This window comes from Mus musculus, chromosome 12, assembly GCF_000001635.26.
Source record: "Mus musculus strain C57BL/6J chromosome 12, GRCm38.p6 C57BL/6J".
Classification (NCBI taxonomy): domain Eukaryota; kingdom Metazoa; phylum Chordata; class Mammalia; order Rodentia; family Muridae; genus Mus; species Mus musculus.
The window spans coordinates 110,015,944-110,024,029 of NC_000078.6; the positions used below are offsets into that span (position 1 = coordinate 110,015,944).

General features: G+C 47.2%; 1 long non-coding RNA gene across 5 annotated transcripts in view; it reads right to left on the minus strand.

Annotated features, from left to right (window-relative positions):
* The window catches only part of Gm34667, a 31,235-nt gene extending 23,186 nt beyond the window's left edge, over window positions 1-8,049 (minus strand). For 3 of the 5 annotated variants that reach the window (XR_872997.2, XR_872995.2, XR_872999.2), the window contains exon 1: window positions 7,711-8,042. This is a non-coding gene — a long non-coding RNA (predicted gene, 34667). Of the gene's footprint in view, window positions 1-7,710 lie in introns of all 5 variants that reach the window. The other 2 variants (XR_872998.2, XR_872996.2) reach the window with 2 other exon arrangements.
* Window positions 8,050-8,086: the final 37 nt, after the last annotated feature.

The window sequence follows — 8,086 nt, forward strand, 5'->3', positions numbered from 1 at the left end:
ATTAAAATAAAACACTACCCATATCCCAGAGCTCTGGATTTCATTGAGACCCATACCCAACCTCTGAATGAAGTCCAAGGGCAACTGAGGAAAATTCTATCATTATAACCCAAGACCTCTGTGAGTGCCCGCATGTGTGCATGTGCACACACACACACACACACACACACACACATACACACACACATACACACACATACACACACACATACACACATACACACACACATACACACATACACACACACATACACACACATACACACATACACACACACATACACACACACATACACACATACACACACACATACACACACACATACACACACACACACATACACACATACACACACACATACACAATACACACACACACATACACTCATACACACATACACACACATACACACACACATACACACATACACACACATACACACACACATACACACATACACACACACACACATACACACACACACACACACACAGACTCAAAATAGGCAACAAAAATAAGTTTTACCTTCTTGTAGCCTTAAATTTCAACTAAAAATTTCAGCCCAATAGTGTTCAGTTTTTGGGGGGGAGGTGCATCTCCCTGTGCCGTGGGAATAGGACACATATTCCTTGGAAAAGATAGTTCGCTTTGGGGGTGCGGTGTTGCTGGGCATGTTCATTTTCACCCTCGGGCCCCTCTGCAGATTTTCTTCTTGGTTCTACAGGCCATCATCCAGGCTGGTAGAGAAGGCCACTGTCCTCGGGTGTGTGGGCAGGGCTAACTCTCCAGTATGATTTTTATGTAGATTCTCACCATTCACTACCAGAAAGTGTCTCCTTTATAACTCATTTCAACTTTAAAGTTTATTTTGGGAGACCTTTAAAGACTTAAAAAAATTGTTTCTTTATTTTATGCATCTGAGTACACTGTTGTTCTCTTCAGACACACCAGAAGAGGGCATCAGTTCCCATTACAGGTGGTTGTGAGACTTGAACTTGGGACCTCTGGAAAAGCCGTCAGTGCTCTTAACTGCGGAGTCATTTCTCCAGCCTCTAAAGACTGTTATTTTAAAACAACTTAAATGCCCTTCAACAGACAAATGAATAATGAAAAATGTGGTACATAGACACCAAAGGAATACTATTCAATTGCAAAGAAAAATAACATTTATGTGGAGTTCCTTAATCCACTTAGATTTGACCTTAGTACAAGGAGATAGAAATGGATCAATTCGCATTCTTCTACATGATAACCACCAGTTGTGCCAGCACCATTTGTTGAAAATGCTGTCTTTTTTCCACTGGATGGTTTTAGATACAACTTGCTAAACGCATGAAATTCAAGAAGAAGGAAGACCAAAGTGTGGACACTTTACCCCTTCCTAGAAATGGGAACAAAACACCCATGGAAGGAGTTACAGAGACAAAATTTGGAGCTGTGACAAAAAGATGGACCATCTAGTGATTGCCATATGCAGGGATCCATCCCATAATCAGCTTCCAAACGCTGACACCATTGCACACACTAGCAAAATTTTGCTGAAAGGACCCAGATATAGCTCTCTCTTGTGAGACTATGCCGGGGCCTAGCAAATACAGAAGTGGATGATCACAGTCAGCTATTGGATGGGTCACACGGCCCCCAATGCAGGAGCTAGAGATATTACCCAAGGAGCTAAAGGGATCTGCAACCCTATAGGTGGAACAACAATATGAACTAACCAGTACCCGGGAGCTCTTGACTCTAGCTGCATATGTATCAAAAGATGGCCTAGTCGGCCATCACTGCAAAGAGAGGCCCATTGGACTTGCCAACTTTAGATGCGCCAGTACAGGGGAACGCCAGGGCCAAAAAGGGGGAGTGGGTGGGTAGGGGATTGTGGGGGTGGGTATGGGGGACCTTTGGGATAGCATTGAAAATGTAAACGAGGAAAATACCTAATAAAAAAATTAAAAAAAAAAGAGAAATAACCTTTGCAGATAAGCGACTGGAGCTAGAAACGATTCCATGGAGCGAGAGGGTTCAGACCTGGGAAGACAAGTGTAGCCTATTCTCTCTCATCCGTGTCTAACCTGGAGCAACTGCAGAGCCCAGGGGCATCCAAAGGGACCATGGAGAATGGAGAGGGTCTGGAGAAAGCAATAGCAGGGTACAATTGATATGAAGGAAGGAATGGGGAAAACGGGCAAGTGTGGCTTCAGTTGGGCGAGAAGGAGAAAGGACATAGGTCAATCGAGACAAAGAAAGATGAAGAACAAGTACCGTTAAGGATATTTGAAAAACCACAAGGAATATCATGCTGTTTTTATCCACCTAAAATTGCATATAATATATACACACACATGTACACATATGCACACACATATTAAACAAAGGTATGATATTTGGGTTGACAACGCTCCCCCTAAGAGTCACTGACTAGCTGACGAAACCCAAATTCCAAGCAGGTGGACTCCTCTTATAAGTTGTTGCTCAGGGGACTCCAAGCAAGAACAATATGGGCTGTTGCTGTTTCCCCTGGTTGCCTTCCAGAAGTTGGGGAGATGTCGTTTTTGCTACAGACACCACGCACTTTGAACACGGGACTTAGATGGCTTGAGTTGGCTCAAACCTGACAGCCTCCTCTCTTAGGACAAGCTTTCACGGTATCAGAAAGTACCATGCAAACTGCCGAGACAGTGTGATAAGCCTATAGAGTACAATGACCAGCAAGACATACCAAAAAGGGCAATAGTGGTACTCCTATCTTAGCAGTAACCAACAGCTGCTTAAGTGGACATAAGGCCCACTCAACAGGGGGTAAGCTGAGCTTGCCACTAGAAAGCTATCCAACTACTAAGGGGTAAGGAGACCACGGATCCTCGAGGATCTACTACAAGCACTTCACTAGACCAGCACAATTCCTGTGTTCTAAATACCTGTCCTTATATCCACCAACAAGTACAGCTCTCTCCCTCATTAAAGAAACTTCTCTTTGCATCAGACAAAGACTGATTAAAACGGGTCGAGGAACTGATCCCAGGGAGCCTAGCCTCAGTGGATCTAACTCCTATGCCTAAGGCTCAGGGAACGTCTCAGAAATGGAAAGCTTATAAGAGACAGAGGACTGGGAAGTCAGCTGTGAGACTGTGTGTCCTAGAAATAATGGAAAAATGTCGCCAGGGTACCCCAACAATATATCTGCCTAAACCAGACCTGCACAAGGACATTGCGGATAGGCATGCGATTGTAGAAGGGAGAATCTCATAGGGCCCCAACCCTACACAAATAACTGCAGGCAGCTAAGGGATACTGGGACCAAGGTTCCCTAGAGGGGGCTCCCTAACTGGTTATCCAACACTGAAGGGACTTAGCAGGTGTGTGTGTGTTTGTGTGTGTGTGTGTGTGTGTGTGTGTGTGTGTGTGTGTGTGTGTGTGTGTGTCTGCCTGTCTGTCTGTCTGTCTGTGTGTCTCTCTGTGTCTGTCTGTGTGTCTATCTGTTTTGTGTCTTTGTGTCTGTGTCTGTCTGTCTGTCTGTCTCTCTCTCTCTGCATGTGTGTGTCTGTGTATATGTGTGTGTCTGTCTCTCTGTGTGTGTATGTGTGTCTCTGTATGTGCCTCTCTGTGTGTATGTGTGTGTGTCTCTGTGTGTGTTTCTTTGGGTCTGTGTGCCTTTGTGTCTGTCTGTCTGTCTATCTGTCTCTCTGTATATGTGTCTATGTGTGTGTCTCTTTGTGTCTCTGTGTGTGTCTGTCTCTATCTCTCTGTGCATATGTGTGTCTGTGTGTCTCTATATGTGTGTGTCTTTGAGTGTCTGTATATCTGTCTCTCTGTCTTCTCTCTGTCTCTCTCTGTGTGTATGTGTGTGTGTCTATGTGTCTCTTTGTTTCTCTGTGTGTGTGTGTGTGTAAAACAATAACAACTAAAAAAGAGGTCATGACTTTGAGAGGGGTAGGAATTATGGGGTACGGGGGAGGTTGGAGGGAAGAAAGGGAAGCGTGGAAAAATGTAATTATACTTTGAAAAATAAAACAATAGCCCCACAAGCAATCGCTACCTAAAACTTATTTTGACTGTACATGTCTGCATTTTTCATCCCTTTATTTTAAGCCCATCTCCTGAAACAATTTATTACTCATGTCCTCTTTTTTTTTTTTAATCTAAAACGAAAGGCTTTCTTTTAATTGATTCAACCAATTTACATGCCTTGTAATTGCTGCTACAATCAGATTTACTTCAGCTGTTCCGAGCCATTATTTTCTCTTTAACTTTTGTTTTTATTCTTTCTTAAGCCTCCATTAGAAAATGGAGCAGTTTTCAGCTGGTTGAACGTTACACATCTACGGGCTGGAGAGGAGACTCGGGAACTGGGAGCACTGACTGCTCTTGCAGAGGGCCTGGGTCTTTCCCAGTGTCACATGGTAGCTAGCTCTGTGGTTCTAGTTCGGGGATCCAAGCCCCTCCTTTGGCCTCAATGGTGTTCAGACAGGCAAAATGCCATACTCATAGAGCGTAAAACTGTATACACCTTAAAAAAAAAAAGAAGTTAAACTTTTTGTTTGGATGACAGGCTCGTTGTGCTTAGGGAACTCAAGATGAAACAAGTCCAAAAGTCCCCGCAGTCCTCCTGGAATCACACAGGCATCACTTGGAGTTTTACCAGGGGCTTCTCCTAGGCTTGCTTTCTGTTCGGTAAGGCATGACCATACCAAGATGGTGGCTTGGACAAGGATAGATCTCCCTAGCCAAGTTCATTCACTCTCTCGAGTCTCTGTTTAGCATCTCACTGGGGCGTCCAGCAGGAGAACAAAGCCAGTCTGGTTTTCTCTTTAGGGCAGAGGGTCTCTACCTAGAGATCAAGGACAGCCAAGAGGCAGGGGGGTTGGGGAGAGGCAGGACTCAGCGGCAGCGACAAGGTCTGCCCATGCTCCTGCCTGGAATTCACACTGGAGCAGAAGTACCACAAATGTGGTGGCTGTGGTTCAACTCACCAAGGGGAGTGAAAATGGAGACGGCAGCAAGGCACCGGCAAGCACAGGCTATCAAAATACCATCTCCCTGCCCGGCTGACTAAATGGGACTTTGGGAATGGGAAGCCTCCCACGAGTAAACAAACACAAGGGTTCCTGCCCGTGTAACAGGATAAGATGGAAAACACATTAAATGATGAAACCCTGTTTAAAAGGCGCAAGTCAAAACAAATAAATTAGCTTAGCTTGTTATGAAACAACAATACCCACTGCCCTCACCCCACCCCACCTCCAACTCCAACTCGAGGTCTTCTTTCTGGCATAAACCCCGGGGTTTTGGCAAAATTTAAGATGGCTTGAGAGTACAGTGCGTGCCTTTGGGCCGGCCTGCCGGCTTTATTATGTGCGAGGTCTACATCAGTTCCACATCTGGCAGGCTTCCCCCTGAATCCTCTCTTGCTCCCAAAGAGAGCCATGAGTTCTCTCTGCTCCTGCAGCCTGCTCCCCAAAGCCTTCCTGGGGCCGGGCCTCTGGCTGGTGCTGCCCTGACTGCAGGGCATGGTGGGAGATGGTTGGTTATTGCTTTTCAGGTTGAGCCCTGCTGGGTCTCCTCTTCCTTCCAAAAGGAAGTCTCATTTCCAGTCCCGCTCGCAGCAGCCCTCCCTGCCCTTCCAAGGGGATGCTGAAGGGATCTGTTTCTGATAAGCCTTAACACTCTGATGACACCCTAGCCTAGAGAGCTGCTGACCACCCTTCAAGACTCGGTGACAGTGTGGGTTCTAAGGAAGCCACCGTGGAGAGATTGGTGACCCGTTCTAAAAATTTCTGCCACAGAATCTCTGAGATCAACTTGTTGCTTATGTGCCCCAAAGTTAACATAATATTCGCTGGCCTTATAATAGATGATCCTGGATCGGCCCCGGTGGGGGGAGGTACGAGGAGGAGTGTCTCCTTGGTATCCAGAGACCCTTCAATGGGAAAGACCGAGGTAGGAGTGAAAAGAGGCTGGGCCCACCATCCCCGGGTGGGGGAAGGGGCCACCGGCCAAGGTCAGGGCTGGCGGCTGGTCACTATGTTCCCAGTTCTGAAACAAGCACAGACAACGGGAACTCTGAATGTGACGATGAGGGATGGGATCTATGCGATCAGTAAACAATCAGAATAGTGGGGTGGGGGAGGGAAAGAGAGGGCTATGACTCAGTTAATAGAGTGCTTCTTGGCACACATGAACCCCTGGGTACAATCTCTCACACCACATTAAACCCCAGCACTTGAGGTGGCAGGCAGGGCAGGGTGGGGGGAGGGTGATGAAAAGGTGTGTATAAGCAGTTGAAAGTCAACCGGAGGTATGAGGCCCAGCCTCAGAAACAAAGAACAAACATAGCAGCAGCAGCAACAACAACAACAACTGGGCTGCATAGTTTGGTGTCAAGTTGACACAGAAAAGAGGAAGGAACCTCAGTTAAGAAAATGTTCCCAGCTGGGTGGTGGTGGCTCACGCCTTTAATCCCAGCACTTGGGAGGAAGAGGCAGGCGGATTTCTGAGTTTGAGGTCAGCCTGGTCTACAAAGTGAGTTCCAGGACAGCCAGGGCTACACAGAGAAACCCTGTCTTGGAAAAGAAAGAAAGAAAGAAAGAAAGAAAGAAAGAAAGAAAGAAAGAAAGAAAGAAAGAAAGAAAGAAAGAAAGAAAGGAAGGAAGGAAGGAAGGAAGGAAGGAAGGAAGGAAGGAAGGAAGGAAGAAAGAAAGAAAGTGTTCCAATAAGACAATAAGATAGGGCTGTAGACAAGCCCGTAGGACGTTTCCTTAATGAGTGATTGATGGGGGAAGGCCCAGTGCATTGTGGGTGGTCCCAGCTCTGGGTTCTAGAAGAAAGCAGGCTGAGTGAGCATATCAGTCAATCAGCAGCACCTCTCCATGGCCTCTGCTCCTGCCTCCGGCTCCCTGCCCCGAATTCCTGTCCCAACTTCTTGGGCTGATGAGCAGTGATGTGGAAGTGTAAGCCAAATAAATCTTTGCCCCTCCCCCAGGCTGCTTTTGGTCATAGTGACTCCTCACAGCAGATAGTAACTCTAACTAAGACACCTCTCAGAGCAGCAATTTAAAAACCCCAAACCCAAAACAACAATCGTCGCCCCTAGACAAAAATAATGTCCTTGGCCGGAGAGCTTGCTTCATCAATTTTCCTGATGGAGAAACTCTTGGTCTCCAGGCCTCTCTTTCCCTAACACACTGCCCCCGTTGTGACTGGCTTCTTTCTCTTTCCAGTTCTGCTATGCATTAACCTTCCCCCAGCCTTGCCTGTTCCCAGGGTGTCCTGAGCATGTCTGAGGTAGACTTGATGTCCCCCGGGACTATTATCTCAAGTTTCAACCTTCAGGTCTCTTCATGTAGCTCAAAAGGAGGACCCAGAAGGTCTGCAGAGCCCCGTTGCCTATGGCAGGAGCATGCCCTGTAACTGACCAACACCCTGCAGTGCACCGTGGGAATGGGGGCTTGCAATGCTATTAGCCTCAGCCATGAGTTAATGAAGAACACGCATGCCCTGTGCTCTCTTCTCTAATGGAATGCACTGCAGAATAATGAGATTCCACACAGCGGCCTCTCTCAAAGCTGTGGGGGACATGGCACCCCGCCTCAGAAGTGCTGGTGCAAAGTAGAATTCGGGGGTCTCCTGTAACTTGGAAGAATGCTCCAACTACAGTCTCCACCACCCACATGTGATGGTAGAGTACCACTCCCCCCCCCCCCCCCACACACCTGTAAAAGATCACTGCAGATCTGGGAACAGGAGACAGCAGAACAGCCTCTACCCAGTGAGGGACTCCAGGACCAGCCAATACCTGCCGGTTGCTGTCCAGCTAATACCGCACAACTGCTTGCTGCTGGATCCAGCTCCTTTCTCAGGTCTCTCACTGTCCAGAGTCACCAGCAGAGGCTGGCTGGCTGATGACCACCAACTGGTAGTCACCCGAGTGTCAGGAAAGTGTGTCTGTGATTACCCAATTCCTGTCCTGCCCACAGTTCACTCTTGCAGAAGGTAGGCTCAGGCTCAACCTTCCCTGGGTCTTTTGTGTTCTCTACTCGCAGCTTCAAGCATCCACCACCTGAAGCAGACAGTGACATCCCCCCCCCC